We start from the raw sequence: 9,429 nt of genomic DNA, 5'->3' as shown, positions 1-9,429 counted from the left end.
CTCCTTGTTGTTTTTAAGTGAGGGGAAACTTTGCGTATGCAAGACAAATCAGACTCTTGAAAGGGGTATAGTAGTCTGGAAAGGTTGAGAACCACTGGTCTAGGGGTGTGGCAGTGTAAAAGGAAACCATTCTGTCATAGGAAAACAGCATTTTTTTAGAAGCGCATATTGCAAAATATGGAATACAACTGAAGAAATCAAATGTGCTGTATTATTGATCAATAACTGTCTCTGAGTAAGGTCTGACAGAACACAAATGTATTGAATATGTTAATTTCAGTTTGGAATATTGAATTCATATACTGTATGCAGATTGCATACATTTTTCAGATTTGGAAGGAAAAGGTTTCTGTATAAAAGAACATTTCCCAGCCCAAAGCAAGAAGGAAAATATTTTACAAAATACAAAGAGGAGGTGGGTGTTTGAAAGAAGCAATGACAAATATCCTTCAAACTAAAGAGCAGCTAAGTCAAGCCTGTCAGACTGAGAAGGCCTGAAAAAGGAAACTGGTGAAAAATGACTCATTGAAGACTAAAATAACATAGAACATTCGTTTTTCTCACTTTCTCTATAGCTTTGAAAGTTTAAAAAAAAATCTCATTTCAAGTTTTATTTTTCCGGGAACTGAAGGCTGACGTGAGCATGTGGCTATGGTATTCTAGCTCCAGGACAACCATGTCCCGGAAGTGGAGTGATGGATGCATGATACATATCCAGAGCTTGATGCTCCTTTTTCTTCTGCCTCTCCCTTGGATTGTGCCTCGACATTCACTGCAAGGACAGATGGGTCAAGGGGGAGAGAGGTGCCTTGCGTGCTTAGATTTGCTTTTTCCTTCTGTAGTCTCCAGAAGTTCTCCAGCAAATCCTCAAACGTTCTCTCACACAGCCTTCCCCGTTCGTTCTCCCGCGTGCATTTGTGAGCAGGCTGGTTACAAGGATAGAAGCTGTTGGGAAAGAATTTCACTCGTGCTCTATTTAAGGCTAGATGTGGCTCCACCCCCTGCTTGGGGTGGTACAAAGAGGGGCCCATCCACATAATTACTGGCAGCTCAGCTGGCACTGGCAGGGGCCCACTGTAGGCAGGCTAGGGGCTTCCCCCTCCCCAAACCATCATGCCCCATATTCAGGCAGGCTGGGGTTCATCCCAGAGAAAGAAGAACTCAGCCTTCACCCACCTGTGTAGAGGATTTGGAGTGAGGGCTGTGATCAGGCATACATACCCTATTTAAATCCGGCTTTGCCAAGTAGCCACAGAGTGAAATTAACAAGACTGGCTGGGTCAGTGCTGCTATTCAGGACACCGGGCAGCGGTGAAACTGTCAAGAATCATTCAGTTTCACTCTGCAGATGCGTCTTGGGAAAGCTCTGACAGCAGGGAACTGGATCAGGAGCCTGGACTTTGTTCCTGGCCCTCTACAGAATAGTAGATATGGCAACCATGTGGCTAACCCCCTTCTGCCTGTTCCTATACCCTGAAAGGGAGGAGAATCTCTTCTCTTTCCGGTCTCCCCGTTTTGCCAGCCAACTTCAGGATTCATAGTTTTCTTCCTTTGCTGTTGAATGGGCTGAGAGTAATTTCATTGCCACCCGTAAGATACAAAAATTAAGATGAATGACCTGTCAGGACAAGTTGAAAGAGGCAGCTTCAGTTTAAAAGCAGGGGCTCACCGTGAACTAATGCAAACCAGCAAAATGGGGAGACTGCCTGACAATGTTAGGGGTGGCCATTGGCTGTCATGGTTGTATTTACACTTCTCCTGGGATGGGCAGGAAATGGGTAATTGTCAGGGGAGCAGCTGACTGGATGGGGGTATCTGGAGGAAGCTGGGTAGTTGGGGAGATTCTGAAGGGGAAACTGAGGAAGCTGGAGGTGCTGGGAGAGCTAGGAAGGATGGGTTTGCTGGGGGGCTGGATAATGTCCCTTGAGCTCTGGAGCAGAACCCAGCCAGGACTGTGTTTCCCATAGGAGACAGCCATCCATCCAACATCATTCCCTTCTAATGTCCGTTCAGCGGCCTATATGAATTGAGTTGGTAGCTATCTAGCTACCTTTCCATATGCCAAGCATCACCATGACAGAGCTGATGAATAATTCATAATGAACAATTTATTTGACTAATTTCACTTCTGTTCGCAAAATACACAGAGAAGATGGCAATTGTCTCAATTTCATTCTTTATTCAACAGCATTTTTTGCAAGTTTCCTTTGCTCCGTGGCTAGCTACTCAAAATTAAAGCTGAGTGGCTTAGATGCGATTGGCTATGGAAGTCACCTGGCACGTGTCTGATCGCTGATTGAATAAGTGTTGCTTTTGTCCTCAGGTGTCTGGTGCAAATGCTTGTAAAAAGCAAGTTTAAAATGAGCTTTTCGTGAGTACAAGATTAGAATTTTGCTCTTTTGTCTGCCGTAGTATCTGAGTGCCTCACAGTCTTTAATGTATTTATCCTCACTGTGAGGCAGGGCAGTGCTGTTATCCCCATTTTACAGATCGGATGCTGAGGCACAGAGAGCTTAAGTGACTTGCCCAAGGTCACATGTGAAGACTGTGGCACAGCAAGGAATTAAACACAGGTCTCCCAAATCCTAGGTTGTGCCCTAGCCATAGGCGCCAACTTTCCCCAGCGCCGGTGGGTGCTCGCTCCCCCCCGCCCCTGGCCCCGCCCTGACTCTACCCTTTCCCTGCCCCTGCCCCGCCCCCATTCCAAACCCTTCCCCAAAGTCCCCACCCCAACTCCATCCCCTCCCTGCCCCTATTGAACCCCTTCCCCAAATCCCTGCCCCGGGCCCGCCTCTTCCCCGAGCGTGCCGCATTCCCCCTCCCTCCCAGCCGTGTGAAACAGCTGTTTCGCAGCGCAAGCAGTGGGAGCTAGGGGGGAAAAGTGGGCATGCGGCACACTCAAGGGAGGAGGCGGAGGCGAGCTGGGGCGGGGGGGCAGGGCGGGGAGCTACCGGTGGGTGCTGAGCACCCACCAATTTTTCCCTGTGGGTGCTCCAGCCCCAGAGCACCCCTGGAGTCAGCACCTGTGGCCCTAGCCACTGCATTAGCCTTCCTCTCTGTGAGCCTCCAAGCCAGTACAACCTGAGAGCAAATTCAAAAGGGGTGCAGATATGGCCAAAGCAAATTTGTTTAAAAAATTCAAATGATTATTTGTGGGGAAATTCTCAGGAATTTGCCCCGCTCTAGTAAACGTCAGGCCAGAAGGCCCTGCTGGCTGTGATGTCCTGCACTGAGAAACTCAGAGGCCTCTCTATCAACCCTTTCTGTGAAGTAAACCTTGAAACCCAGTCTACTCTAGGGACTGAAATGACACTGCAGAGAAAGAAATAGACACCGGGCAGAAAGAGAGCGAGATAAAGATGACAGCAACGGAGGGAGTGAGAGCGAGGTCTGGGAGAGAAGTAATTATTACAAACTCCAGGCTTTGAAAACCACTCAGGAATACGGAGGGTCACCATTAGCCTCATGGGGCTCTATTCTGTTTCTGCGGGACACCAATAACTACCATTGACTTAGGGGGTTAGGGGCTGCTACTGATGTAATCTTCACCTGGTTGGTCTTTGGGAAGGTCCTGAAGGGCAAAACAGCACTGCAAAGTGAGAATGTCAATTGCCAACTGTTTGTGCAGCTGCCCCCAGTCCCAGGTCCCCGTAACTCCATTCCACCACCTGTCCCCGCGACGGCTGATGCTGAGGCTCCCAGAGGGCGGGTGGTCTTAAGGCCAGGAGCATTTATAGAAAGGATCTGTCAACATCAGCCGGCGCCCCTCATGCAGAATTGCACTTCACAGCTGGAAGAGGCTATAAAAATCATCACTCGATCCTAGCGAGTCCCAGGACAATAGCTGATGCTGTGCCCTTTTATAGCTTGGCGGCTTTGCTCACGTCCTGGGGGCTCTGAGGAGAGGTAAAAATAGGTTCCCATTCTAAGGAGAGCCTGTGGCGGTATCTCTTTCTGTCTGAGATAAGAGAGCATTTCATACCAAAGATGGTTTGGATGTTGGGAGTCTCAGAACATCCCCTATGGAATGGAAGAGGCAGATGGAGCTGGCTTTCGGTTTGAGGAGTCACTTGCACTTGATGTGGGGATAAGACTGTGAGATGAAGCTGGAGGAATTAACCCACATCCTGCTCCTGAAGACGACACCTCTCTTCTCTCACACTTAGCAGCGGAGGACAAAGGTTTCTTGGGTCTTCAGATGCTTCTCTGTATCACACAATTTGAAGCAATGCCCAGTCGTTCAGTGGCCTGTGTGCAATGAGTTGAAGAGTCTCATTCCATCTGCCAGTAAAAAGGTGTCCACCTTACAAACACCACTGTTATGTTGGCCATTTTCTTGGCAGGTACAGCAGAGAGCCTAAGGATTGAGAGACCATACCATCCCTAAGCCTTTATATGCATACCAGCCAGGATTCTCAAAGCAAGCACCTATAGATTTAGTCAAATGATTGCAAATTTGCAAAATCACATATTTGTAAATAAGTTTGCATAAATTGCTTCCAGCTGTCGAGAGAGAGACACAAAAGAAAGACAGATACAGAAAGATGAAGGGATGGAAAGTGGGGGGAGAGAAAAGGGGGACAAAGTGCCTCAGCATTTAATTCTCTTCCCCCTCCCTTCCCTCCCAGCATCAGCATTTCAAAATTTCCCTCCTGCACTGCCCTTGCATTGCCCACCACCAAGGCACCGCAGAGTAATTTCCCACTATTCCATGGCACCACTACACACACTCCCCAAAGGAACTTCAATGGGCGTGGAAGGTCTCAGAACTTGCAAGATGATTCCCCAGAGAGACAACTTTGGTGATGTTTATTATGAGTCACATGATACTTGGTGTTTCTCTTAAAGTCCCAGCTTCCAGAATCAGATTATTACCCAAGAAGCTCAGCTTTCTTTGAAAAGGTAAGTTTCTAGCCTTCACAGTTGCAAAGAAAAGCTTGAAAATAAGAACCCAAAATGCTTCAGCACTAGAAGACAAATAAAAATAACCTTAAAATTATTATTTTTTAAATCGCATTCTTTTAAGCCCATCTCGTGAGTTTGGGGTTTGGCAAAACCAGGACCCTGTAAATGTAAAATCAGTATCATCATTTGATGTGGTCAGATTTACAGTGTGGGCTCCCTGGTAAATGAAATGTGTTCTGTTGTATTCGTGTATTTAATATATAATTAATAGAAGGGGTGTCAAGCGATTAAAAAAATTAATCGCGTGATAAAAAATTAATTGCGGTTAATCGTGCAATTAATTGTGCTGTTAAACAATAATAGAATACCATTTATTTAAATATTTGTGGATGTTTTCTATATTTTCAAATATATTGATTTCAATTACAACACAGAATACAAAGTGTACAGTGCTTACTTTATATTTATTTTTATTACAAATATTTGCACTGTAAAAAAACAAAAGAAATAGTATTTTTCAATTCACCTAATACAAGTACTGTAGTGCAATCTCTTTATCGTGAAAGTTGAACTTACAAATTTAGAATTATGTACAAAAAAACTGCATTCAAAAATAAAACAATGTAAAACTTTAGAGCCTGCAAGTCCACTCAGTCCTACTTCTTGTTCAGCAAATCGCTCAGACAAACAAGTTTTGCAGCAGATAATGCTGCCCAGTTCTTGTTTACAATGTCACCTGAAAGTGAAAACAGGCGTTCGGATGGCACTGTTGTAGCCAGTGTCGCAAGATATTTACATGCCAGATGCACTAAAGATTCATATGTCCCTTCATGCTTCAACCACCATTCCAGAGGACATGTGTCCATGCTGCTGATGGGTTCTGCTCGATAATGATCCAAAGCAGTGCGGAACAAAGCATGTTCATTTTCATCATATGAGTCAAATACCAGCAGCAGAAGGTTGATTTTCTTTTTTGGTGTTTTGGGTTTTGTGGTTTCTGCATCGGAGTGTTGCTCTTTTAAGACTTCTGAAAGCATGCTCCATACCTCGCCCCCTCAGATTTTGGAAGGCACTTCAGATTCTTAAATCTTGGATCGAGTGCGTAGCTATCTTTAAAAATCTCACATTGGTACTTGCTTTGCATTTTGTCAAATCTGCAGTGAACGTGTTCTTAAAATGAACAACATGTGCTGGGTCATCATACAAGATGGTTATAACATGAAATATATGGCAGAATGCATGTAAAACAGAACAGGAGACATACAGGAGCTCAGTCACAAATTTAATTAACGCATTATTTTTGTAATGAGCGTCATCAGCATGGAAGCATGTCCTCTGGAATGGTGGTCAAAGCATGAAGGGGCATACAAATGTTTAGCATATCTGGCACGTAAATACGTTGCGACACTGGCTACAACAGTGCCATGCAAACACCTGTTCTCACTTTCAGGTGACACTGTAAATAAGAAGCAGACAGTTTTAGCTTCCGTAAATGTAAAAAAACTTGTTTCTCTTAGTGATTGTCTGAACAAGAAATAGGATTGAGCAGATTTGTAGGCTCTAAAGTTTTTACATTGTTTTGTTTTTCAGTGCAGTTATGTAACAAAAAAAATCTACATTTGTAAGTTGCGCTTTCATGATAAAGAGATTGCACTACAGTACTTGTTGTCAGACATCACCGGTGTGGTGCTCTGCTCTATTCAATGTTACACTTGTATGCAGTGAATTGAAAAATACTATTTCTTTTGTTTATCATTTTTACAGTGCAAATATTTGTAATAACAAATAATAATAAAGTGAGCACTGTGTATTCTGTATTGTAATCAAAGAATATTAGGGTTGGAAGGGACCTCAGGAGATCATCCAACCCCCTGCTCAAAGCAGGGTCAATCCCCAACTAAATCCCCAAATGGCCCCCTCAAGGATTGAACTCACAACCCTGGGTTTAGCAGGCCAATGCTCAAACCACTGAGCTATCCCCCCCCATATTGATTGAAATCAATATATTTGAAAATGTAGAAAAACATCCAAAAATATTTTGTAAATTTCAATTGGTATTCTATTGTTTAATAGTGCTATTAAAACTGCGATTAATCGTGATTATTTTTTTTAGTTAATTGTGTGAGTTAACTGCGATTAATCGACAGCCCTAATCTATAGGCTAAGGGAACAGGAAAAGCTAAACGAGGCCACTTATTGGGGAGAGAAAAACTAAGATGAACCTGTTTTTCAAATGAATGAACAGTGCCCTGGCATTTTCTCACTGCTGAGTGCTTGCATTTGCAACCTTAATACTATTCTTTTATTGCAGTTCTCTTTGTCTGTAACAGAAAAAGAATCTGCCTCTGAAATGCGAACTAAAGAGACATTCCTGCCATGCAAGAACCTGAACTTCTTAGCACTTCAGCACTGACAGCTTCTCTCCCCCTTCCTAAAGGCTTGTCTACGTGGGGCAGTTATTCCAGGTTAAGGTAGGTGTGAATCTATTCTGGTCCACACTGGGAATTATTCCAGAACAGCTATAGTAGGATAGTTATTCTGGAATAGCCATGCTTTTCGATTTCCCTGTGTAGTCAAGCTTGCAGTAATAGCAGACGCTCCTCACTCTGCTGGGCTGTCCCTATGCTGCTGGAAGAGCAAGCTTTTCAGCTCTGGGCAGGGGCGGCTCTAGCTTTTTTGCCACCCCAAGCATGGCAGGCAGGCTCCAGGCAAGCTTGGAGCGCTGGTGCCTGGAGCCGCCGCTGGCTCTGGGGCCTGCCAGCTCGAGGGCAGGACCAGGGGGAATGAGACATTTTCAGACTGGAGAGGATTCAGTAATGGACCAGGTTCCAATGGCCACCAGAGGCCGCTGCTGCTGCACAGAAAAAGGTCATGCTGCTACCGCTATTCCTTAGAAAGAAAAAGGGGGGACAGGAGTGGGGTGAAAACAAGGGGGAGAGAGAGACATTGAGGAGAAGGAGAGCAGGGATAGGAGAGGAAGAGAAGGGGAGGAGGGAGAGAGGGGGAGGAGGGGGAAGGGAGAGAGGGAAGGCGCAAGAAGAGGAGGTGAGGAGGGAAAGAGGAGGAGGGGGAAGTGGAGAGGGAAAGGGAATAAGAGGAGAAAGGGGAAGGGGAAAGAAGAGAAGAAGGAGAGGAGGAGGAAAGGGAAGGGGGAGGAGAGGAGGAAGAGGGGTGGGGGAGGAAAGGAGAAGGGAGGAAGAAGAGGAGGAGGAGGAGGAGAGGGAAGCCGGGGAGGAAGAGGGGGAGGGGAAGAAGAAGAGGAGAAGGAAGGAGAGGAGGAAGAGGGGGAGGGGAAGGAGAAGAGGAAGAAGGAGGGAGAGGAGGATGAAGAGAAGGGGAGAGTGAAAGGGAAAGAGAGGAAGGAAAGGGGAAGCAGAGGAAAGGGGAAGCAGAGGGAAGGAGAGGAGGAAGAGGAGGAGAAGCAGAGGAGGAGAGTGAAAGGGAAAGAGAGGAAGGAAAGGGAGAAGGAGAGGGAAGGAGAGGAGGAAGAGGGGGAGGGAGAAGCAGAGGAGGAGAAGGAAGGAGAAACAGAGGAGGAGAGTGAAAGGGAAGGAGAGGAAGGAGAGGAGGAAGAGGGGGAGGGGAAGAAGAAGAGGAGGAGAGTGAAAGGGAAGGAGAGGAAGGAAAGGGCAAGGAGAGGGAAGGAGAGGAGGAAGAGGGGGAGAAGGAAGGAGAGGCAGAGGAGGAGAGTGAAAGGGAAAGAGAGGAAGAGGAAGGGAAGGGGAAGCAGAGGAAAGGGAGAAGGAGAGGGAAGGAGAGGAGGAGAAGGAAGGAGAGGCAGAGGAGGAGAGTGAAAGGGAAGCAGAGGAAGAGGAAGGGAAGGGGAAGCAGAGGAAAGGGAGAAGGGGAAGGAAGGAGAGGAGAAAGAGGAGGAGAAGGAAGGAGAGGCAGAGGAGGAGAGTGAAAGGGAAAGAGAGGAAGGAAAGGGGAAGGAGAGGAGGAAGAGGGGGAGGGGAGAAGAAGAGGAGGAGAAGGAAGGAGAAGCAGAGGAAGAGGAAGGAAAGAGGAAGCAGAGGAAAGGGAGAAGGGGAGGGAAGGAGAGGAGGGAGAGGCAGAGGAGGAGAGTGAAAGGGAAAGAGAGGAGGAGGAAGGGAAGGGGAAGCAGAGGAAGAGGAAGGGAAGGGGAAGGGGGAAGGAGAGGAGGGAGAGGAGGAGAAGGAAGGAGAGGCAGAGGAGGAGAGTGAAAGGGAGGAAGAGGAAGGGAAGGGGAAGCCGAGGAGGAGAGATCGGGCCGGGAGAGGCAGCGCGGCAGGGACGGGCAGAGCAGTCGCAGCCGTCCGAGGCCCTGGCTGTCATCACAGCTCGGCCTGTGCCGCCGGGAGCGCTCGGGTCCCGCTCGGCTATCTCCGTCAGCTCGGGCCCCAAGGCGGCTGCTCGGGTGTTTCCGCATCCGTTCGGCGCTCTGTCTCCGCTCGGCGGTGGCCCGCTCCGCCCTCGGGTATTTCCGTCCCCATTCGGCTATTTCCGCCCCCCCTCGGGTGTTTCCGTCCCCGCTCGGAGGGACTCGGCGCCTGGCCGGCCTCC

Source organism: Terrapene carolina, unplaced genomic scaffold (genome assembly GCF_002925995.2).
Source record: "Terrapene carolina triunguis isolate 2854851 unplaced genomic scaffold, T_m_triunguis-2.0 Scaffold193, whole genome shotgun sequence".
NCBI classification, from domain to species: domain Eukaryota; kingdom Metazoa; phylum Chordata; order Testudines; family Emydidae; genus Terrapene; species Terrapene triunguis.
Note: the sequence above shows the minus strand (reverse complement) of the source record.